At 38.5% G+C, this 15261-nt stretch overlaps 1 long non-coding RNA gene across 1 annotated transcript in view; it reads right to left on the reverse strand.

Annotated features, from left to right (window-relative positions):
- Window positions 1-8710: 8710 nt before the first annotated feature.
- LOC105665711 overlaps window positions 8711-15261 on the reverse strand; it is a 135214-nt gene continuing 128663 nt past the window's right edge. Inside the window, exon 3 of the long non-coding RNA XR_007223605.1 lies at window positions 8711-8832. This is a non-coding gene — a long non-coding RNA (uncharacterized LOC105665711). The remainder of the gene's footprint in view (window positions 8833-15261) is intronic.

Here is a 15261-nt window from a genome sequence, read left to right on the forward strand (position 1 = left end):
TTATACACTCGTTCTAATATACATTTATGTCTTTGGCTTTTTTATTTAAATCCTTTATCGTCGATAGAAAACTTTCTTCCACTTTTCGCTCCACTCTTTTCAATACATTTTTCCTCCTTTTTTACGTTTTTCGATTATTCATCGTTTATAGAAAACGTTGATCTTCCATTTTCTTTTTGCCCGCGTTAGACCGTCTTATTCTACTTCTTCAACGTCTTCACGACGTTTTCCTTTCTTGCGTTCTCCATATTTAAATGACTCGAAGAATCTACAGACACGACTTAGATAATTCAAATATAAAACACGGTACAATCTCTAATCAATAATGCAATGAAAACAGTGTTCGTCTTCCCAATAAAGAATGTATTAATAATAGCGGTAAATCGTAATTATACTTGAATTTTATATGAAGCAAGTTCCTTCAAATGAAGGATCGTATTATATATATGAGGATTAACAGTAGCGATGAATCTCTTCTTAGCTTCTATAACAGAAATGAAGTAAATTATCAAAGGTACGTTAGAATAGTTATAAGTAACATATAATATATATAACATAAGTAATACAATAGTTACAATAATTATAATAATTATATTGTAAATCAACTACAATTACCGATTGTAAAAATTTTCTACATAGAATCGTTCCAAATTTCTATCCAATTGATAGAAATACAGCATTTCGTCGTTCGCCACGAAGCTTCTACGCTGTCTTTTTCTCTCTTCTCGAAGTCCCCTACTCTTTATGATTCCCGCAACTCTTCCTCCCCGTTCTCCGTGCCATTCCTTCATCTAGCTCGAGCGATCATCCTCCGTGCCGTAATGTGTAACAACGACTCGTCACACTCTGCTTGCCGGCGCACACGATAATTGCCCTCATTATAGTTATTTAAAAAGCGCTGCCGCCTCCTCCGCGGCGATCGAGCCGCGATATAAGGACGCGAGTGCTCGCGCGCCAACGCGAGTTAATCGAGACGATAGTTAAAAGGAAGGGGTAGAGAAGAAGCGAAGATGGAAAGAAAAGAGGGAACGAGGCAGGGTAAAAAATAAAAGAAGAAAATTGGCCGCGTATGGTCGTGCGCCTTCGTTGTACGATCGTAAGTCTGTCGCGCTACCATAGGCAGTTTCAGCCAGTTTCTTTCCTTTTTGCTTTCCTCCGCCATCTTCCTTTGTCCATCCTCTATCCTCCTCGGTCGTTGCTTTTTTCCACTATCCATCCAGTCAGGCCATTGTTCCGGTTTGGAGGTTTTAAAACGAACACAGTCGGCTCTCTCGATTGTCGGTCGTTCGAGAATACCAGATAAGGACGTGACTTTTTGTATTAATTTGTTGCCTTTTTTATTCTCGCTTCTCTGTTTTCTTTCTATCGTCCGCTTGCTCGTCTAGCCTGTTGTATAACACGGGGATGATTCAACGGTAGCTCCGTAATAAGAGATTAATGGGGTTTAATTAGCAAGCGGGATCGCAATTATCATGTGCAATGAAAGTTTCCCGTAATTGGGGAATTAAATGCGCCGCGGTAGATAAATTGACGGAGATTGTGTACCGAGAGGGTTGCGGCCTTTTCGTCCGCGGACACGCGCGAGCCAGACCGCTCGTTAAATCGCGCGAGTCTCTTCTATGGCGACCGTCGATTTATTTATTTCTTTCTTTTTCGTCGTTAACAGTATTCATCGAATCGTCGTGCTACTTGAAACGTTTCTTAAACATCTTCGTTAGTACAATTGTTTGTTAGGTTTCTAATATTTCTGAATCTTCGTCTCGTTGCTAAGACAGAGCGAAGATAGAATTGAATGCCACGAAGAATATTGTAATACGACACAGTCGAAAAAACGAGTAACCTGATAGATTCGAAGGAATAACCATTTTGAAAAGAGATAATAAACTCGCAACGTTTTCTAGAAAACGTATAATGTTACTTCAGTTGTTGCATTATCTCAACTCGATCGGTATTAAGATGACAAAAAACGCTGTTAATATAAAATGAAACGAAAAGATAGTTTCCGACGTAGGATTGATCGGTAACGTATTACATTCTAAAATTGTTCTTTCACAGAAGACGAGAAACGTAACATATTCCATTGGTTCTCCGTCTGCGACTTCCATCTATTATATCCGTTTCACATTTGTTACAGTCGAAGAATATCATTTAACGCTATTTGACGACATTAATGCATTTCTATGCAACATTATAGAAACCAAGTCGGCCATATTTAATATCTATCCGTTCGCGTCAGAAAGAGGCAGAATTTACTCGACGGCCGGGATGTTCGTGATTTTATGGTCCGGTTGGAACGCGACGGTTGCCACAGCGTTACGAATGTTGCAGCTTTTAGACACTTCGCGCGTTATTAACGGTTTGCCGCGAATCACGAGCCGTGCTATATTTGTGTATACACGGAGCGCCGCCTCTAACGGTAAACGGTCGAGCAAATTCTAGGGTGGGTGATAATTAAACGCTGCACATCGTCTCGGGTCAACCACGTTTTCCTTCTTACGTTTTCCTCCACCTACCCGCGTTGGATTAGCAAGCAACGTCCACCACGACATCCTAACGACTTTGGTCATCTTTGAAATTCGTATCTCATCTAATCGAATTGGTCTCCGTGTCAATTTCTTTGTCAAACTTTCAGGAGATCCTTTTCTACGATTTAATTGCTCAATGGCGTCGAAACAATCAACGAATGTAAAAATTATAAGTTGCTGATTGTAAAAATTGGCTTCTGTATCAATTTCCTGGTCAAACTTCCAAGAGATCCTTTTCTACGATTTAATTGCTCAATGGCGTTGAAACAATCAACGAATGTAAAAATTGTAAGTTGTCGATTGTAAAAATTAGCCTCTGTATCAATTTCCTGGTCAAATTTCCAAGAGATCCTTTTCTACGATTTAATTGCTCAATGGCATCGAAACAATCAACGAATGTAAAAATTGTAAGTTGCTGATTGTAAAAATTAGCCTCTGTATCAATTTCCTGGTCAAACTTCCAAGAGATCCTTTTCTACGATTTAATTGCTCAATGGCGTCGAAAAAATCAACGAATGTAAAAATCGAATACGAATGGCGCGTATCAACTGGCTGTTAATAACTGGAAGTGGCCCCTTAAGAATCTTCGTAATCGATATCTTCAACGTTACTCGACACTCCATTGAATCTTCGCTGTTCGCTAACATACGCCTCGCATAAATTATTCACGCAGTTTGTGAAGCGAATCTTCCATTCGACTCTAATTTATAATATAACGGCCGGCCGTTTTACCGTTGCTTCATCCAGAATATTAGCCAGCTTTTCCCCGCCTTTGGCGAACGTTTCTTTCGACTCTCTCCTCGTCTCAACTTCGAAACGAGCTCTGGATTAATGGTCAGCAATAATGAAAATTTCTATTAGATCATTAATCATTCGTCTCGTTCGCAGTGCGACAAGTAGATCGTGGATGTTTATGCAAATTTGTATTTTTATAGACGTAATTGAAAGAATGGAATTTAAGTAGAAAATTGTTTTATCCATTAAGGATCGTCAAAAATATTATTCGAGTCAGTCAGAAAGCATTATATTAGAATTAATAAGATAAACGACGAAATATTTTTCCGAAATAAAATAATGTACACACGACGATTGAATCGTGATAATTAATTACAACTGAAGATATTAACATCGACCGAAGAAATTTACCTTTGGATAAGTACAAGCTCCTTCGAACTAAATCGCTTAAAAATTGTTCAGAACCGAATTTGGGAATTATCAGGAAAATTATTTACTCAAATAATCCTACCTCGCTGTATGGCGGCTTCTTTCGGAGTGATAACTTAAAATTTATCTGTAATATTAGTCTCAATTAAGATCGTTCAGGAGAAAGGTTTCCCACGAAGATAAGAGTAAACGAATATTCTGGATCCAGATCGTCGTACTATCAAAGGGAATATTTCCGCGTTCACGACTTCCGCGTTGCTATCTGCAAAAGGAAGGTCTTATCTGGTCGACATCGTCCTCACGATTCCGACGGACGCGACGCGTGCGATGCATTTTTACGGTTCAGTTTCTTTCCAAAGACTAGCGAAAAATTCCCATTACGAAGACGATTAAAATTACGATTACTCGAGAAAGAGAAATGGAAATGTTAATTTTTTTGGCGCGTCTTGTACTTCTTTGTTCGATCAATCGTACATTATCATCTTCGAGATAAAAACTATTTAAAAAAGTATAAGTCATTGTAAAATGAAAATATTTGATCAAACGACGGTGGTCGCCGGTGGCCCACGCTAATAAATTTTTTACACCGATCGGAGCAAGACAAATTTCATGGATCAAAAGAAGTTGGACGGTGTGAATAATTTAAATAATAATTTAGATATATCTTGTACATTTCAATCTATCGTGGCTTCCAGGTCAAAACGTATAAAACTCGCGTGGCAGTGAGAACATTGTATCGACATAACATCACATGTCCAGTTGAAGGATTACTCTATATCTAAATAAACATTAGGAGGCAAGAGGAGAGAATCGAACGTGAGGAGCAAAAAGGAGGCGAAACTGAGCCGGGGCACGGTGAAACTGCGTTTAGCCACGACACCGAAAGAAGCGGGAGCAGCAGCATTCCGCAGGGCATAACTTAAGCGAGCCCTGAGCTCACGAAGAGAAGAGACGGGTCACGACGCCATGTGTGCGGCCTACCAACCACACCCACCACCTATTTATTTATGTCTACCTCACGGCTTTTTGTTCGTACCATCGAGCTTTCATTGCGCCGTGAACAACGCGAACAATCGAGAAGAGCCGCTTGCCCTACTGGAAAAATCCCCTTCCCGAAGGAATCGTCCTTCGAGCCAGCCCGTTTCGAATTATTTGTAAAGCGGCGCACAGAACGCTCTTCTTCTTCTCTCTCCGAGAGAATGGTGCACGCGAACGTGCTTCGGATACAGAAGGAATAACACGATAAAATGCGTTTTGCTTCTGCCTTGAACTTTGTTTCACAGTTTGTCTTGGATATTATGCAATGATTATGAATTGAAATTATAGCGATATTGGGATTAATCTTTTCCATTTGCCTTCGTAAATCACTTTTTTCTTCCGTTGCAAATATTTTAAAAAAGATTCTCGATGTCCCCACATAAAACTGTTCCAATACATCACTTTACATCGTCCAATCTGCAATGCAAATCAACTCTCAATACAAATTACCTGTAAAAAATAACTTTCCAATTCGAATGCTTTTCAACTTCGAGAGTAATCCTTTCCATCGTTGTAAATCGCTCTTCTCTGTCACTAAAAATATCCTTAAAATTATATATTCGACTATTCTGTAACATCCAACCGTAATGAGACTATTAGCTTGTCCGAAAAGTGTCTTTCTTTTACAGACCCATCTTTTACAACGATGCATCTTTATACAAACATGAAACCTAATCTGTCGAACGTTGTGATATTTATTTTGATTGAACAAAATGGACCATACGTAATTCGATAAAGTAATATAAAACGAAAAATGTTGTGCATCCATTATTTCTTTATAAAACGAAAGAAACTTTTCGGACGACCTAATACCACCAAAAACTTTCCATTCGACTTTTTAGCCGAAAATAAGATAGGAGTACGATACTTGCAAACTCTTCCTATTCTGCTTGTCGTCATTTCGTCAAGAAGCACATTGAGAAGAAATCCTTCCTTTTTCTGTCGAGTGGTTCGGGGATTTCGCGCGAACATAAAGTCGATCTTCCGTTTCCGGCGAACATAGAGGCCATTGCCGTGATTTTTCCGTGAAGGAGCATGCTTGGCCGGGGTCAGGTCCCTGGTTCTATCGAAGATACGTGGCTTGGACGTTTCTAAGGCCGCGTGCAACGCCGTTCATGACTTAACACGGTGCTTGGGTTCGGCTGTGCTTTGGCGGTTCAGCCTGCCGGGACAATGCCGCATTGTTTCATCGTCGTAGCTATCTAGTCGGCACGGTAGCGGGCCCGAACGATGTTTATTATCCTCTTGCGCAACAAAACAAAATGCCCTCGGTGTTATATTATCCTCCGGTTCGTGGTCGAATCAGTTTCCCATATAAAATCCACCTGAGATGCCACGGACTCCGTCGTAACTTCAAACTGGCCACGACGAGAGTCTGCTCTGCTCCTTCAGGGTGTCCTTGGTGCTCGTTCAGCACCAAGTGGACTTCGTAGGATTACGTGGAAAATCCAGATACACCGTGGAGAGCCTTTGTTAGCCTGAGGATGTGCTTTGAAGATTGTTCAACAGTGTTTGGACTTCGTTTAATCTTCGTTTTATGTTTCGAAAGTGTTTATGATATCCTGGCGACGTTGTGCATGTTATTAAGACGTTTTACTTATGAATTTAATTATTTTAGCCGCTGGATTTTAAGAATTCAAGCTACGATGTTTTATCATAAAATATATAAATAGTTACAAGTAAAATATATCGTATGGTTGAAAGCTTGGAATCGTTATACGTTAGATTAGAAAAGTGTTTAGTTGAGGATTTATTGAGGAAAATTACCATTCGTCTCATTTGAAGAAGATAATGTTAGTTTATGTGATCGTTGCACGTTAATTAATTCATTCGGCAATGTACATTCGCAATAACGTTCATTGTATCTCTTGCGATCACAGTTGAATTAATGAAAAATTAAATATCAAAAAGATCAAGTATTTCTGTAAAGTATGTGCAGGCAAGACCAAACACCTTACGTGCAACTTTTCACAATCATTTCCTTACAATCAATCCATAAATATGCGATTTTTCACAACCGACACTGTCGCAATCGCGAAGATTGATTTTTTCAGACACGTAATTCTCGCAGAAGTTACAAAGATAGTAAGAAAACTACGTTGCAGGCAAAGATTTCCATCGTATCTATTTTAAAACTCGCAACAACGCGGGCCTCGTACAATCAACAATTACCATCGCTCATGATAAATAGTTAATAAATAATTTCTAATTAGCCGGTTTGCACGTTCGTGTTTTCGCGTTTAGCATGGCAACTAATTAATTAAGGAAACTCTCCTGTATCTCACGCATCCTAACCGGCCGCGAGTCCTCCGGAAGATAAAGAAACGAGGAAAGAAAAACAAAACGCCGAAGGAAAATAGAGACAGGCAAGAAAACAAAACGAATTAGAAAAGCTTTAGTGGCCATTGTCCGAGCTGGTGAAAGCGAACCGTTTCCAGATTTGATCTCCGATTAGCCTTGGCACGATTCGATGGATATCAACGCGCGTGTTCCCTCTCCTCTATGCCATTTTATCTCGTCACATCACGAGAAAAAAAAAAGAAAAAAGAGAAAAAAGAAGAAAAAAAATACAGCCAGGCAGCAGAAGAGTCAAGAGAATAGAAACGCAGGATAGGAGCGTCGGCCCCCGCGGTTTTCTTATTTCCATGAAAATCGCTCGCGCCGATCCCGACGACAATGCCATTCCGGTGTTTTAAATGCAAATCCGCGAAAGGAAAAACCGTAAGGGCATTATAATTTATATTACTACATGTGGCAGCGGCACTTCCGGCGAGAGAGCATAGGCGCAGTTCCGGTCAGCTCGGCCTGGAGATCCTACATCGCCAGATTATGAGCCCATGCCGCTTTTACAATGGATCGTCTGCCCTGACTCATACGTCAGCCAGAATAATTTCGTTGCCATACGCGTATACACACGTGTAACCCAGGCAGTGTCGTTGTCGACGGAGCTAAAAAAAAGCAGATATATATCGTACGATCTCTCCTACTCGAGTAAAAGTTCCTGGCACGTGTTCTCGATGCTCCCGATAGATTCACAGAGCGTCTTCGATGATTGATGTAAGAAAGAAGCTTTCTGTGGCTTCGTTGTGCGATCGAGGATAGATCGTTGGATTTTTGATAGACATTTTTCGATATTTTTACGAATTCAGGATTCACGGTTCTTTCATTAAATTCAATTATTAATTGTCTTGCGGTTAGACTTTCGAGTTTCTTCGTGGTTAACGATCGAGGAAGACGGTGTTTATATTTTGAACTTTTCGATGGGTTTTATGTGTTTCACTAGGTTCGTTGGAATTTTTATCCGCTTGATCGTTTAGATATTTTTATCAGCTGTTTTTTTTTTAATGATGTATCGAGAAACGAGCTACACGTGTCAAGGATTTTTTAGACGTTTCGAAACTTCGATTTGATTATTGGAAACTTCATTTATTTAATATCTGCAATGTATCCGTTTGTCGGATGGTCTAAAGATATTTTTGCAAATCGACGATTCTTCGGTGGTAAATCGTGTTAGGTTTAATTCTATTTAGAACCTCGAAATTATGTATATTTATTCAGACCAATTAAAATTCATCTGTGAATTATCCTTTCTACTTTCTCTCGTTTTTTAACATTTTTAAATCTCTTTTTGTTTAATTCTTCTTATTACTTCGTGGTTATTTCCTCGTCAGTTTTAATCAAGTTTATTTTACAACTTGCTCATACCAAGGAATAAATTCTTTTTATAAAAATAAACTCATACTTGACATTTTTAACAACCTTTATAATCCTAGGATGAAAAATTGTATCTAAACAATAAATTGACCATTTTTTATAAAGTCTACGATCTTCTGCACGGTGTTCTGGAACCTGGCGAAGTTTATTTTGGCTTCCTCCGAGGATTTCGATTTGTAAATGGCAGTGGTGTAGGCGGCTGTCAATTCGGTGACCAATCTTTGTGCTCTTTTGGCGGCGGCTTCGATCGAACCTGACGGCGTTTTGATGCTGTGCGCTGTCCTTACGATTTCCTCTTTGATGAGCTTCACTAGCTGCTCGTCGTCCTTCCTGCTCGACGTCTCCGTGGAAATAATATGAAAAATCTGTCTGATGGCCTCGTCCGCTATACCTGAAATAAAAGCTTCTTGAAACAACGAATGATTCGATTTCCCTTTGTATTGATTTCCCTCGTGCAGCTTTAAAATTCGCCGAAGTAACCTTTGATTCTCTCGCTTTATTCTTCTCAAGTTACTTTGATTTATTGTTTAGAAAATTTGGCAAGGAGGAACTTTTGCCAGTTTGATATTTTATCGTTTCTTGAAATACTTGGTATTCAACCTTGAATAAATTAATTCTAATGAGATTCAACCTACAAAATTAGTGAAAGCTACACTGTATACGCTACTGATGAAAGGATATTTGTACAAATCTGCTCAGTCTATTTTTGAATTATTACCTTCGCAGAATTTGACAATTTAGAAAACAAAATCACTTTACGGTTTTAATAAAAAATCTAGCAAAGTAAAAAACATATCTATTGATATATTTCACTAGAATCGAGGAAATTACAGCAGATTTTTTTTAGTCAATAATGTATATAAAATATTGATCGCACTTATTTTTCAAAAATACCGAAAAATTCATTGCAAAAATTCTCTGACAAAGAAATAGCTATTGCAACTTTTCTCTGATTCGAAACCATTTGAAACTCCTTCAGTAGAAATTTAATATTTCACGATTTTAACATCCAAGAATTTTAATCTTAATATCGTACAACTTGAATTTCTCTATCAATCTTAATACTATTCTATCAATATTAGTCTTAATTTTGAAAAACAATTCCACTCCTCTATTTCTAATTCTATATTTCTTATTTCTTTAGAAACACGTTAAGAAGACATCTCCAAGTAGTTAACCTTTCAAAAATTCCCAATATATTCCAAATATACACAATAAAAAAAGAATCGAAAGATCTTTACAAATCAGCGAAATTTCTCTTATCGTTAACTTTACGAAAGAATCTGATGGATTATCGAGGAAAGAATATTTCGTTCACCTGGTGTCGCTACCTTGCCCTCGATCGATCTACGTGGATCAATCCCGCTGGATCGCGGTACGCTGCAAGTTGCAAGAACGATCGTGATCGTTGCGAGCTTTGCCATCCTTGAACGTTCCATCGGTCGAAACTGCGGGTCGTACGACATTCGATTTTCTCTTTTTATACTTACAGCTAGCCACGTTGTGGTTCGTGTGCATCGTCGTATGATGTAAATTGTAATTTCTCGTTCGTTGTCGGAACCGATTATTACGAACGATCCCGATGAGTGTCATTAAAAGGAAAAGACAGAAGGGAAAGTGGAGCAACGTGACGTAGGAAAGTATATTGTTTCGCGGTTTACTTTGATTTTCATGGTGATCCATGGAGGGAGAAGAAGCTACTATACTGGGGAAAATTGCAGCCACGTGAAAGCGCCAAAGCGGTTTGTAACAATCTACGTCGAAATTGCTATACGTTTTGGATGCTACGAATTGGATTTTAATGAGAATTTAATTGAGACTGATATTTATAGATTTTAGCGAAAATAACGTTTTGCCTTTGAGTTAAAATTTTTTTTATATATGTGGCTAAGGATCTTAATTTAGGATTGTTAGTTTTGTTAAAGTATAATTTTTACTAATACTATAATTTTTTTACTAATTAAAATGAAGCGATCTTCGATACAATTTAGATAGAATATTATTTTAATAATGTAATTCTAAATAAAGATTAAAGATGCAGAAACAATCTTCGAACAAAAGAATTGCGAACAACTTTATAAAACAAAGAATAATCTTACTCTATTGTGTCATTTAAGTAAACCCAGCAAAATAACCTGAATCAGAATTTAATGCTACAATTACCAGACTCATCAAAACGATGGACTCCAGATTCGTCGATCTTCGAGCTGAAAATTAAGAGCGAAATGGTGGCTTCAAATTCTATCGCGTTTCTTACTGCAACCTCCTGTAATATCTAGTTTTAGTTTCTCTCTTTCAAATTAGGAAATAAAATTTGCACAAAATTCTTACGAAGTTTTTAAGATATTTCCAACGATTCATTTTAGATTTTTTCCTCCAAAAATTGTGACATGAAATTTGTGTCGAGTTATTTTTATATAATGTAATTGTGTGAAGATTCTACAATGTTTCGAACTTTCCTCGGTTAGGACAACGGGCTCAACAGGTCGTCGGTTCCCCCTCGAAAAACGCAGAACCAGTGCCGATGCTAGCCGGCGGTAAAAGTGCGTGAACATAGGGAGGGAGTGCATCCAGCCATGATTCCTCTTCACCGATTTTTACCCCCTTCCTGTCCCCTGTATACCATACTCCCCCATTGAAACGGCGGCTCGATGGCTCGCGATTAAAGTCTGCAGTGGTTTCCAGAATTTGTGTTTCGCAAAGGACGATCACTTTCACCAACGACGATACACTATGGACTATACCCGAAACCATTTTATATACTTTGATTTATCTGTTTTGTACTTACCACTGCACGGTTGAAAGTACGTGTTTCTACAAATTAGTTATAGAATATTTCAATTGTATATTTGAAATGTCGTTTGACAACGTTTGAGATGTTTGACAATTTTTTGGTGCAAGCTAGGAAATTTTCTGCTAGATTTTTATTGAACAATAATTTCACAGATCCTATGGCTATTTCTTTTTATGTAACGATTTCAATGAATATTGTGATTTTCATTTAACAGTAATTTAGACAGATCATGGTAGCTGTTCCTGCACAATGTACATCTATGTGATCTAATTATTTCTATAATATTAGGTTGTCCGAAAAGTTTCTTTCGTTTTATGAGGAAATAATAGACGCACAACGTTTTTTGTTTTATATTATTTTGTCGAATTACGTACGGTCATTTTGCTTCGTTGAGATAAATACCATGACATTTTACAGACTTGGTTTCATGTTTGTATGAAGATGCACCGTGGTAAAAAACACGTTTGAGAAAGAAAGACACTTTTCGGACAACCTAATACAAGACGTGTGATAGAAATTCCAAGCAACTTGGAGATGACTGCGGATATTTATATACTTGTGTCAGATTCAGAAAATTGAAATATACGGAAATATAGAAAATGCACGTGACATACAAAAGTATCGAAAATATCCGAAGTACACTACTATTTGATAATATCTAATGAAATAACGAATCGAATCTGTATTTGTTCTAACAAATCCATTTCACGTTTCCCTAGAAATTCTCATTGAACTTACGGCAGAGAAATTACAGCGAGTGCAGTAAAAATTTAATCTAAGAATGTAATTTAAACCGTTTGTACACAATTATCGATCAGTTTCGTAATAATATCGGCTACTATTCGAAGAATCAGTTGCATCCAAAAGATTTACCACACGAGCATAAAAAATACCGCCATAGAGGGAAAAAAGAGATTGCACGTGGAAGGCCGAGCGAAGAAACGCAATTTGCACGATCATTTTCCTCGATAAAGGCATCGAAACGTTGATTTCACCGCGTTTGCCTTGTAATTTCCAACTTTTCGACTCGGTTTGCGCAACGAGACTCGCCTCCTCGTACGAGACACAAGAGTGTCCACGGCTGGGAAAACGCGATACAGTGTCCGATTAGCGTTTGCTGTCGCAATGTCTCGGCTAGGAAAAGCTGCACGCGAAAGGAGACGCCGCAGGATGTCGGGATAATACACATTATAGGCCGGCCATTATTACGCAGGAGCTCCCTGGCTCTTTCTACATGCGCAACGCCGAGCCGGAAGGCCGACTCCCGCGTGTCTGCTTTTCCTGCATGAATGAAATGTAATTTAAGCTTACTCAAGTACCCGTATTTCCATTCATCCCACATTCGCGTGTTGAAGACTCCTACGTTTGATCGCCATGGGGGATGCACTCGCTCACTGAAATCTGTCGGAGTTTTCGTTTGAAAAACCTACGCTCCATCTTCGAGTTAGATTTTTAGCCGATTTTACGTTAGATTAGATTTCTATCAATTTTAAGACAGGAGGTTCGATATCTTTTTTTATATTTTGAGATGCCCCGTGTATTTTAGAATTTTTATAGGTCGAAGTACAATTTGGTTGTGAAAAGTTGAAGCTTTATAGAAGATAGGAAGCTTGGAAACATTTTTTATTTTCTACCACGCTTGACGTATTTTACAATATTTCTCCGACGAAACACGACTTAGTTTATGATTATTTGTCGAAGTTTCGCTCGATGTACACCGCGATTGATTTAGAATTTTAACGAGTTAAGAAAGTAGAATTTATTGGTTTTAGGTTGAAGTTTCGTGAGAAACAGGAAGCTTATTCTATTTTGTCCGATCTTCGCAGTATTTTTCAATTTCTGATAATAGAATACATCTCGGTTTATAAACATTTTCCACGTACAGTTCGTGGAAGTTACATGTTATTCTATATCGTACAATGAATTTGTTTCCAACAGAGTAATATTTACTTACATGAAGATATACATCTCCGTCTAAGAAGAATATCTCTCAAAGACGAATAAAATAAAAATACAAATCGTCTCGTCCATAAAGAAATACCGCGATCCTCGAGAAACTTTACTTCCGGGACCCGATCCACTTCGTGTCTCACGCACCGAACTCTCGTTTCTCGAGGAGCAGATCGAGGAAGAAAGGGGTCTAACAAAGAAAGAAAGAAAGCAACGAAGAAAAAGAAAAAGAAGTAGCGAAGGAAGGGGGAATGAGAAAATCGGCGCACGAGTACCTCGACAGACGGGGTCAAGCCGACTTCGGTGGAAAAGAATGGCAGCGTTTAAACGGGGCTTAAAGTCATCGCGGACGTAATCGGCCCTGTCGATCTTCGGTGGCCCTCTCCGGTGCCATAATCCCGCACCGAGAAGCGGCGTCCATTCAGCGGCTCTCCACACAGCCCGATTGGCATTGATCATTGTGTCTCACACGATCGGCTCATAATAGGCCACGTCGTTTCCATCGTTCCCCGTTGCTGATACGAGAATAAAGAGTCTCGATCTTTTCGGCCTCGTTTCTCCTTTACTCTCGTGCTTCTCCTCCTCCCCATTTTTGTATCTTTGTACGTGTGTACTCTTGCTAGTGTGATCGTGAGGACCTGGAACATCGACAGAGTATTCTCCAAAGAGCGTCATCCCGAGTCTTGCAACGGGGGTGTCGCTGATAAGATCGTGATCGATGGTACGAGAGATCGATATTTCGTTTGTTCGGTTTCGGCTGGAGAAATCGAGGATTTTTCTGATTCTGGCCTCGTCTGGCTTTTCTCGTATAATAATTTAACAGCTAGTAATATCGGTGAATCAACAAGTGACAAAGAATGCAGAGGAGGAATATGACAGATACATTTCTCCTTTCTTTATGGGGGAGAAATTATAAAACGTACAGTAGCAAGTAGTTCTGTGTTGTCAAAATTGTTCTTTCGGTTATTTTACCCATTTTGGTTTTGACACTTATTTATTAGATACGTGTGATTCCATTAAAATATTGTTTGTTCCAATAGTCACAGCTTTGATTGCTATTAAACTTTGTCGTCTATATAGTCGAATCCAACGGTTTCTTCTCGCTTATGGTCTTTCCTTTTTAGTCATAAAGTGACATGTAAATGGGAAGATTAACAGAAATGTACCGATCATGTTTTTCCCCTGTGATTTTCAAATATACAGTGCGTTATAGATTTCTGTTGCATAAACAGTTCCTTATAAATTTTACAGTTTCACGTGAAATAGAACGATCAATTTGTATAATTTGCAAAATTCGATCATAAATTGTTATTCCGTTACCAAACTTGTTACTGGAATAAGGAGGAATTTATTGACACTGGTAACTTGACTGACTCGTGCCTTGTAAAATATCGCTGATAATTAATTCAATCGTGAAAGATGATTTTGGTGTTGGAATTTTGGGAAAGTCGAAGTAGATTGTGCGGCGGAATTGCAGGATCTCGACCATTTCGTAAAAAGGATTTGTTCTCTATCTTCATTTTCTTTTCTGTGAGAGCCGATTTTTATTCCTTAGTAACTTTGGGTATCAGGTTTGTGGAATCTGAGAATGTTGGTTAAGTTTTTTTTCGAGTTAATTAATTGAGTCGCGTCTCTGATTTTGATCGATAATGATCAGCCGCCGGCAGTTCGATCCCGTTCTGTGAGAGAACAAAGATTTCTATATCTAGGTAATCCCAGCTGCTTTCGATTCACCGTGAAGCGAGCAAAAAGGCCAGTGACTCAGCTCTGTAAAGAGAAATCAGGCGACAAATCGATCGCCGGACTTAATCCTACGGTTTCGTCCACCTGCCTCTCAAATCTATTTTCTATGCTATCCTTACATTGGCCGAGAAATCCTTCTGACAATCTTTTACAATAGTTACGTCAATTACAAATCAATATTTAAATTGCACACAACAGCAGAAACTTTGTTAATGATTTCTTTTTACAAGTATATAAATAAATAAGGAATAATTGAGAAGAACAATAACAGAGAATAATTGTTAATTTTTTTTCCAAAGAAACAAAGCATCACTCTAGCATCTTTAATTACTG

Source organism: Bombus terrestris, chromosome 4 (assembly GCF_910591885.1).
Source record: "Bombus terrestris chromosome 4, iyBomTerr1.2, whole genome shotgun sequence".
In the NCBI taxonomy this organism is placed as follows: domain Eukaryota; kingdom Metazoa; phylum Arthropoda; class Insecta; order Hymenoptera; family Apidae; genus Bombus; species Bombus terrestris.